The sequence below is a fragment of the Euphorbia lathyris genome, chromosome 5, assembly GCF_963576675.1.
Source record: "Euphorbia lathyris chromosome 5, ddEupLath1.1, whole genome shotgun sequence".
In the NCBI taxonomy this organism is placed as follows: Eukaryota; Viridiplantae; Streptophyta; class Magnoliopsida; order Malpighiales; family Euphorbiaceae; genus Euphorbia; species Euphorbia lathyris.
In genome coordinates, this window is record NC_088914.1 from 69,130,369 (window position 1) to 69,140,925 (window position 10,557).

A 10,557-nucleotide genomic window follows, 5' to 3' on the forward strand; every position below is an offset into this window, starting at 1 on the left:
AGGAGAATTTTAATTTTAAAATAAGTATTTATTTGTATTGGAAATATAACAATCTATTATGAATATAAGCATTAATTATTCACATATAACAATAAAAAGGAGAATTTTAATTTTAAAATAAGTATTTATTTGTATTGGAAATATAACAATCTATTATGAATATATGCATTTAAATATTTAAGCATTTAAGTATTAATAAATTTTATGTATTGAAAAACTGAATGAACACTAATAATAGGAATTTTTGGATTTTATTTACAGCCCTAAGGGCTGTAAATATCGGAACCCTTTAAATAAATATATAGATTTTATGGTAGAGAATTTGTTTACTGTGGAAAAATGTGAACTCTGGTGTTATGGTTAACTCAACATGCCTAATGTATGGTCTATTTTCTATTTTTTTAGTGTAACTAAACGGGGCGGGGATTGAAATTCTCATCCTCGTTCCCCGACTAAACAGGGAATTTTCATATCCGCCCCACGAAACAAAAAGAGACAAAATTCATTTCTGTCCACGTCCCGCGGAGAATCCCCGATCCTGCGGGTATCCCCGTTTACCCATTTAAAGTTTAAAAGAATATATGAAAAAAGAAATAAATGAAAAGAATAGAGAAAAAAAAGAAAGAGAATAAAAGAATGTGATGAACAAATAGATATAGAGTGAAATAGAGGTAAAACATTTGAAATGGATTAATCATAGGTTCAAGTTTTTCTATGCATATTTTTTATCTTCTATGATTAATAATATGTTATCGGAGATTAAACGGGTAATCCATCAGGAATCCCTATGGGGCACAATACAGGGCGGGTTCGGGGATCCCCGTGGGGCGGGGATACCCTTTTCCCTTCCCGTCCCGTCCCCGCTAACGGACACATATTAGTCCCTGTCCCCATCCCATAATAAAACGGGGCGGGGATTTACCCGTCCCATTTACATCCCTAGTAACTAATCAAAAGTCCATATGATACACAGATTGTGGAATTTTGTTATTATTGTTTAAAGAATAATGAATAATTAGATAAATTTTATAGCATTACACAATATATATAATTATTCACATTAATTTTATTTTTAAATAAATTAAGTATCTTTTTACACTACATAGTTTTTTTAAGGAGAAAATCAATAATTAGAAATCAAAAATTCAGTCGCAATTTAGTCCCTAAAGGTGGTTACTGACTGAATTTCATGACGGAATTCATTTAGTCAGTAACTCATTGGTTAGTAACTGGTTAATGACCATTTTCAAAATAATTATTTTATGTTTATCGTAGATGGATAATACATTTAATACTTCACTATTGCATAATCATATTTTCTATATAATATAATGATCAATATTGTCAAATTCAAATATTTTGATTGTATGAGTAAAATTGTCATGATAATTTTTATAATCTAATTTTTTTTTTTTAAAAAATCTTTGAATTCGCCATTAATTAATTGAAGAATAGAACTGATGAACAAAATAATAATTTTACTAAATTGAAGAACAGAAAAAATACAAATAGTTTAATTCTATTTTAATGGAGACAAAAAGACAATCAAATAAGATGGATGATTAAGTCATAAGGTGTGAAGCGCAAACCAAAAAGATCAAATTAGATTTAGATCCATGCTATGAAACGTTTATTTCATGCTTATTTTTTAGAATGAAATTTCATGAAAAGAATACCAGCATATAATGTCATGTATAAAGTCTTTCAATAATAACCTATATTTTTTTTGATGGAATAATAACCTATATTATTAATTGAATAAACATTATAGAGAATTAAGTCATCACATAACTTTTGAGTTTACATGTCATCCATTTTTTAACACTTGTCAAGACTTCAATCACTAATTTGTAGTCTTGTCAAAGTAAGGTACATTAGGTTATCCTAGTAAGAAAAGATAGGTAATGCACTACAAGAAAACAGATTTTTTGTGGGGAATTTTTCCCCACAAAATGTCCAAATTTCGCCACTAAAGGCATTTTGTAGCGAAAAAAATTTCGCCACATGATCGCCACTGTTAGACCGACGTTAAAGGTAACTTTGGCGAAAATATCTTTCGTCACATTAGATATACAATTGTGGCGAAATTTTAAGTTCACCACAAAATGCATTTTTTTCTGTGGCGAAGGCTGAAATCGCCACACTAGACCCACTTTTTATGGCGAACATTATCCCCACTAATGTGTATAAATTTGGCAATACGATCAGAATTTTGTGGGGAAAATTTCTCCACTAATTGTTATACTATTTTGTGGGGAATTGTGTTTCGCCACAAATAAGAATGTTTTTTGTGGGGAACATTTCCCCACTAATCTTACTGCTTATCTGTGGGAAAATATTTCCCCACAATTCTCACTTATGAAAAAAATAAAATATCCTCAAAAATTAAATATTCCCACTATTTTACTTTTTATTTTTATTATTTGATTTATTTAGATATTTATTACTAAATACTATATGTATTAAAAATGTAAATGAATTTAATGAATTGTCAAAATAAAATTAATATAAAGGAAAAAAAACTAATAATTATATATCACTAATAATAAAATTACATCAGTTACAAAAATTGAATATAATTTCACAAAATACACCAAAAACTATTGTGCAATTCAAGCAAGTTAATAATATTCGAACAATTACAAAATATCATAATTGAAAAAGACTACTATAAGTCGTCCTATGTCCGTCATTGTACATGATCACGATTCATTTTCTTCATGTCTTCATTCTCCTATCTAAAGTGAAAGAAAAATAAAAGAAAATTAATTATAATCCCATCAACTTGAAAATGTATATTTAGTTGTGGCTAAACCTACAAATAATTACATAGGGAATGCAATAGTTTGATATAAACAAAGCTCAATGCAGAAAATAGGAAACAGACAGAACAATCTATATTGCGTTAATACAGTGTTGATCCTCATATAGTTGATCATAATAAACAGAATTAACACTTGTCAAGACTTCAATCACTAATTTGTAGTCTTGTCAAAGTAAGGTACATTAGGTTATCCTAGTAAGAAAAGATAGGTAATGGTTGTACCCTTATGTTTAAAATGTAACATTAAGGTTAGGCTATCAAAACGGTTTTGGGTCTAAAAGCATAGATGTGATTAAGTAACATATCAAGACAATGTGATGTCATAATCTCATAGGCTACGAGTTACATAAGCGGGATGTTTGTTATAAGGGATATAGGAAATGAGATAGGGATAAAAAACACGTGATAAGTTATCCCGTATTTGTTTGGGAGATAGAAGAGTGAGACAGATAAGGGATAAGCTTCTTATCCCTCAAATCCTATACCCAAGACGGAGGTGGTATAAAGAGGTGGGGTTAATTTCTGCGATTTTAATAGGATGAAAAAGTTAATCTTATCCCTCAAATTAATGTTATGTGAGGACTTAATCTTATCCATCAAATTAATAATTCTCGACCATCATATTTTAATCCTTATCCCAACCATTTATCCTTATCCATATCTCAACCTTTATTCTTATCTCTATCTCAATAGAATACCAAACATGCCGAAGATGTAATTGGTAAAGAGTTACATACTTAAATAATTTAACTTTAAGTCACTACCAAAATTGGCTTGGAGTTAGATGTATACGATGGATCTTATCCACTCAACAATTACCAAAACGCCACTCCAAAAAACTATAAATAGACCCTCCATTCTTCATAATAAAACACACTCAACACAACAAAAACCCCCTCTCAAAGCTCCAATGCTTAATCTCTAGTTCCTTTTGTTCTTAGTTCTTCAAGTTCTTCTTTTTGTTCTTCAAGTTCTTAGTTTTAATTCCTTCTTTTAGCTTCCTTTAGCTTTAATCCAAGTTCCAATAGCCTCTTTTCAAGTTTTTTCAATTCAATTTAGCATTCCCAAGCCTTTAATTTGCTCAATCCTTAGCTAGAATTCTGTTTTCAAACTAATTTTCCAGATTCGTCCAAGTATTTTCAAAAAAGTTGTTCCTGACATCTTGAATTTCAATCTAGTATATTTATTTTCCCAATTCCGTGCACAGAAACTATAGTTACAAGCCAATCTTTACGGTCCAAATTCTTTTAGCTAGTCTATTTCCAGATTTTTCCAGATTCGTCCAGTTGTTTTCAAAACTCAATTTCGCCCATTTAGAGTCCGTTTTAGCCTTCGATCCCTTATAGAAGTTTGTTCCTAACCTCCCGAAGTTAAATTTAGCCTATTTACTCGTCCAATTCCGTATTCTTAAGCACTCAAACGAGCCCACCAAAGTCAAAGGTTAAATCTGCCCCATTTTCCTACCACACGTTTAGTCATTGCCAAGAGCACATACCGTACGGGCCCGACCGGCTGCAGCTCTCCGAGAACCTCGCACCAACACCAAAATTCAACGTCAATCCGAGATAGCTATTGTGGCTCCGAGTTTGTTGTTGAATTTTAATTTATTTTATCGCATTTCAATTCTTTGTATTGATTTGTTTATTATAATTCAATTGATTATCTATATGTTTAATATAGAGATTTTTCAATTGTAATTCATTTCATTTTTAATGCTTACTTTGAACACATGTATTCAAACACTTATTCATATCAATAAATACCAATTTTCCCAAATCTCGTGTCAATTTCGCACTTTAATTTCTTTATTTTACACAACTTCAATTTACCCGCGTTAGCTTAAATAAAATTGATTCATCTAGCAAAGTTTCTATAACGGCGCTAGAGACCCAAGAGGGACTTTTTCAATCCTTGCATCCCTCGCCAATCGCTTCGATTAGATTTCATGTTTTTGGCGCGCAAAATTCCATAAATTTAACCATTTTTAATTGAGAAATAATCTTCTCTGGCACGCCCGCACCCTAACCACACGTGACAAGGTTGAAATTAGCATATTCGCAAAATATCGCTAACAAAATGCTAACTTACAAACGCAATTTTTGACAAGTATAATTCAAACAAATGAGTCTTGATTCTCAAAATGTTTCATTTTTCTCTACATCATAACGCAATCTTTTGAATAAGAACAAACATAATCCAGAAGATTTGATAGAACCGTTATTCTCCTCACACGTGGTGATATTTTGACATCTCTTGATATGTGACATTTCTTAAAGTTTTTTTTCCCCACAAAAGTTTTTTTATATGGAAATTATTAATTAAAAAAAAAAACAAATCCGAAACTGAAATCTATTAGGTTCAAGTATCAAAATATAGTCACTTGTCAATAAAATTTTGTTAATTCGTCTAAACTGGGTGAAATTTCAACAAATGAAAATAGATGAGACTCAAAGGACAAAATTTGCTAACAGGCAAAGCACAACAGGTTGCAAATATAACATTACTAATTAATGATGTTTTTTCAACTAATAATAGCTCCTCATTCAAATGAAAACAAAGAAAATACAAAGTTAAATCCAACCTAAACTAAAATGTTCATACTGTCTTAGATTGTTATTTAGAAACGCATAATGCACTTTTAAGTTTACTAATCAATCTCATTCTAATACTCTTCTTAGCCCTATTAGCCCTATTCTCATGTACTGCAGCCTTTGAAATTCCTCTTTTCCCTTTTTCAATCTTAGCATCTTCTCTCATAATGCTTTTTTCCTTTCTAATCTCTACTGAAAGCTTCTTCATTCTGGCTAACTCATGTTCTAGGTATTGGATCCGTGAACCCGTGGAGCTCATTTCTGCCTTCAGTTTAGATGCTGCATCCCTGCGAAGAATTGAGTTTACAGTTGTTGCAGTATTATCGGGATCGGAGGTTGTGGCTGCGATTAGTTTCCGGCGGGTCTTTTGCTGCTCGTTTAACATTACTCTGACTATGAATTTTAGTGGAAGCTTGGGGTTTTGGACTACGTGTAGGAGGAGCTGAGGGGATAGCTTTTCACTGTCGATGAAATTACATATCTCCATTTTCACTGTCGATGAAATTACATATCTCCATCTTCTGTTCTTCTGCTAACTTCCCCTTATGTTGCTACAAAAACAAAATGAAAATCATAAGTTAAACAAAAGTAAATCCAAATTTGGAAGTGCAGAATTTAGGATTAATGTATGGAATGGTCCAAATTTAACCCAAACGTTTCTGAAAATTTAACTCTCTGTTGTATATTCCAAACACCAATTATGTCTAAGATATTTAAAGGGTGTTTGGTATTCTATTTGGATAGAGATAGGGATAAAGATCGAGAATTATTATTCAATATTTGGTATGTTGGATTGGGATATGGATAAAATAATACATTTTACTATTTTAATTTTATTTAAACTGCATAACATTAATTTGAAGGATAAGATAAACTTTTTCATCCTATTAAAATTGCGGGAGTTATCCCACCTCCTTATACCACTCTCTTTTGGATATAGGATTTGAGGGATAAGACTCATATCCAGACTTTTATCTCCCTAATCTATCTCTAAAACAAATATGAAATAAGTTGTCTCAATTTTTTTATCCTATCCCCGTGTCTTTATCCCCTGACAAACACTACGTTAATGTGTTATTAACACGGTTACAACAAAAACACACGTAAAGAATAAATTACCTGAATGTAAAGATCGACCATCCTGTACAGCAAGTCGTGGCTAGTGAACCTGCAATTCATAGCATCAGCCACGATTTCAAATTCCTCCGCGTCCAAATTCAAAACATCGTCCACAATTCCGTCCATCTCTTCATCATGGCCGACCCAATCCAATGCTTCAATGCATCTACTCAACAGAAACGCCGCCGTCTCAGCCTCCGGAAGCAACTGCAAACACGAACGCACAACTATTTGCTTCACCTCCAGGCTACCGGCCATCACTCGCCGGAAGTACGTCTCTGTTATCTGTTTTAAATTCTCTCCCGCCTTACTTTTTGTCTCCGTCATCCCAAGCAACTCCGCCGCCGTCCTCAGCGCCACTACATTGAATGGCGATAGGGCAAAATCAATGTCGTAACAGAAGTTTGCGACGAGAGTGTGAAGGTTTCGGCTGTTATATTTAACGGAAGCGTTATTTTGGAGAGTACCCTTAATTGACGTTTCAAATATGAACTCTTAGTTGTTAAGACGTCCTGCAAAAAAGAAAGTAAAAAAAGAAAATTACCTCTTTTTTCTTTGATTTAAGAAAAATTAGCATTATCAATTTCTAATTTTCCTTAATTGGTAACGGATGCTCAATAATTTTAATACGCTCTAAAAACATGGAATCAATTGAGAAAGAACTGACCTTATGCAGATGGAAGCATTTTCCTTGAACATGTATGAATACGTCTGCCTCTTGTTCAGTAAAGAGTGACCTTCAAATACATAATATTATATAATTAAAAAAATAGAAACAATTATTTAATTATACGAAAGAAAAAAGAAATAAAATATATACCATGAGTAGGCCGTGGAATGAAGGGATATGGGAGGAGAAGAAAGAGAAGGAGATGAAGAATATTCAGAATCATCTTCTTCATAGATAGTATCATCAACAACCGTCAAATCTTTTTTTCTCATTTTTCAATGAATCTACAGAGAGATTGATGGCAGTTTTGTTATTCGATGAATTGGATAAGTGAAAGAAAAAGCTTATGAGGCCTGATAAAATCAATATTCTTAAGATAGATTTTGTCGCAATCGATAATCGTCTCTTAGAATATATAAAATAGAAGCCGAAGTCAAACTCTAGTCGTGGATGTGGAATTATCACAAAAAGAACCAAGAAATGGAACGAACAAATTGAAACAGAAGTTGTCGGAGCTTAACAAAATTTGGAAGTGATAAAAAAATTCAGATGAAACTATCAATCTATTTGGAATTGGCTAAATCACTCTTATAGTAGATTGTTGGAATGTTGTTTAATTCACATTAATTAAAATCAATGTAACAACTAAAACGTTTTATAAAATTAATAATTAACGTTAATTTTATTTCATTAATTAAAATTAATAATTAACGTTAATTTTATTTAATTAAATTAATGAGATTTAATGCTCTAGTAACCACTATTCAATTTTTATATATTGTTAATAAATTACCAAATAGAAAACATTGATTTTTAGTTTTTTTTATATATTGAAATTTGCTAATGTGTCATTCTTAGAAAGAATTTTTTTAAATAGATATATATAGATAGATTTTCTTATAGAGAATTTGTTTATTATGGAAAAATGTGAACTTTGGTGTTAATTTATCCTCTATTTTTCATTTTTCAACCTAGATATAACGTAACTATTCAAAAATCCAAAGTCCATATGACATAGACTATGAAATATGATGTAGATTACTTCGGGACGAGTTAGTTTTAATCGTAGACTAATAAAGAGGTTCTTCTTTAACTAAACTAGAAAGAGTTAATCCTGAAGTTTTGTAGCTAAACCGTAAGGAAATCAAAGATATATTCCCCATTATTAAAGGTTTCAAACCTTAACAAAAACCTCAAGAAGAAGAAGATATAATTTGATTTGATAAAAGTTAAACATTACAAAGAGAATGAGATGAATTTTTATCACCTCAAAACCTAGTTGGCAAATTACAAAAAAAAGGAAAAATTACATAATTAATTAAAAGGGTAAAGATAAGGGTAGATTAAGATAATAGAAAAGGGGTGGCATGGTTGTAAATATTAAGAGACATGGGTTGTAATTAGGAAGTGGTATAGTTGTAAATAGGAGGAAGCTGGAGTAAGGAGCAAGGCTGATCCAAGGCTTTTTACTCCACACGGATCACTCATACTCCACGCGGAGCGTGGGATTAAGTCAAGCGGTGCGTGAGACTGTTTTTTGCCTCTTTACTCACTTGATTGTTCGTGCTTGGTTTCTCCTCCGACTTTTCTCACCCAGACCGGATCCTCAAGGGAGATGCTCTGCATCAAAATATTTTTATTATTGTTTAAAAAATAATGAATAATTAGATAAATTTTATATCATTACACTATATATATAATACTTCACATTTATTTTAGTAATACATTTTATAAAATAGTTTTATGAATTAATTCACATTAATAACAATTAATATCAGTGTAACTACTAAAAGGTTTTACAAAATTAATAATTAACATTAATTTTATTTAATAATATTAATAAGATTTAATTCTCTAGTAACCACTATTCAAATTTTATATATTGTTAACAGATTATTATAAAAAAAAATATTGATTTTTTTTTTTGATACATTTGCTAGGTGTCTTAGAAAGAATTTTTTTTTTAATTAAACTTTTAAATAGATATATAGATTTTCTTAGAAAGAATTTGTTTACAATGGGAAATGTGAACTTTGATGTTAATGTATGGTCTATTACCCATTTTTCGACAAAGATATGAAGTAACTAGTTAAAAGTCCAAAATCCATATGATACACATGCTATGAAATATTTTTATTATTGTTTAAGAAATAATAAATAATTAGATAAATTTTATAGTATTACAAAAAAAATATATAATACTTCATATTTATTTTAGTAATACATTTTGTATAGATGGATAATACATTTTATAAAATAATTTTACTAAATTAATTCACGAATATCAGTGTCAACCATTAAACGGTTTTACAAAATTAATAATTAATATTTATTATATTTAATTATATTAATGAAATTTATTTATTTTTAGTAACCACTATTCAACGTTTATATATTGTTTTTTTTAAATAACTTTTATATTTTTTTATAGCAACTTTTATATATTGTTAATATATTAGTAAAAAGAAAATATTTATTTTTATTGTTTGATACATCGACATTTGTTGATGTGTCTTAGAAAGAATTTTTTAAATTAAGCTTTTAAATAGATATATAGATTTCTTTATAGAGAATTTGTTTAGTATGGAAAAATAGTTTATAGGTAAGTAAGCAAATATTACTAAATAATATAGAAAAATAACAACTTTATAAATAGATCAATGGCCAAACTGTGTAAGTTTATTTTTTAACCTATTGATATTTAACTTTTTATTTTATTATTTACTTTTTTTAACCTTTAATCGTAAACTAACAAAGATGTTCTTATCTAGCTAAACTAGAAGGAGTGAATCTCGGGTTTTACGGACTAAATCCGTAGGAAATCAATGATTCCCCATTATTGAAGGTTTCAAACCTTAACAAACTTCAATGAAGAAGAAGATATATTTTGTATTGATAAAAGTTGATTATTACAATAACAAAGAGATGAATTTATATCATCTAAAACCCTAAAACAAAATTAAATAAAAGGCTAACATACATAATTAATTAAAGAGTAAGGTTATGGGGTAAAATGGGGTAATAATAAGATGGTGGCATAGATGTAAATAAAGGAGTGGTAGGGTTGTAATAAGGGAGTGGCAAAGGTGTAAATAAGGAGTGGCAGGATTGTAAATAAGGAGGAAGCTGGAGTAAGGAGCAAGTTCCTTAAAGTGAAGGTACGCGGAGCGTAGGTTGGCTGTTGAACTCTTCTCCGGATCAGTACTCATTCTACGCGGAGCGTGCACAAATCTACGCGGAGCGTAGGTTGGCTGCTGAACTCTTCTCCGGATCAAACCAAACTTTACGCGGAGCGTGCTATAAACTACGCGGAGCGTGCCTGAGCTGTTGTGTGGCACTGTCTTGGCCTCCTT

The 10,557-nt window shown here is 30.7% G+C and overlaps 1 pseudogene; it reads right to left on the bottom strand.

Annotated features, from left to right (window-relative positions):
- Window positions 1–5,437: 5,437 nt before the first annotated feature.
- LOC136229861 (BTB/POZ domain-containing protein At3g49900-like) lies at window positions 5,438–7,476 on the bottom strand (annotated as a pseudogene).
- Window positions 7,477–10,557: the final 3,081 nt, after the last annotated feature.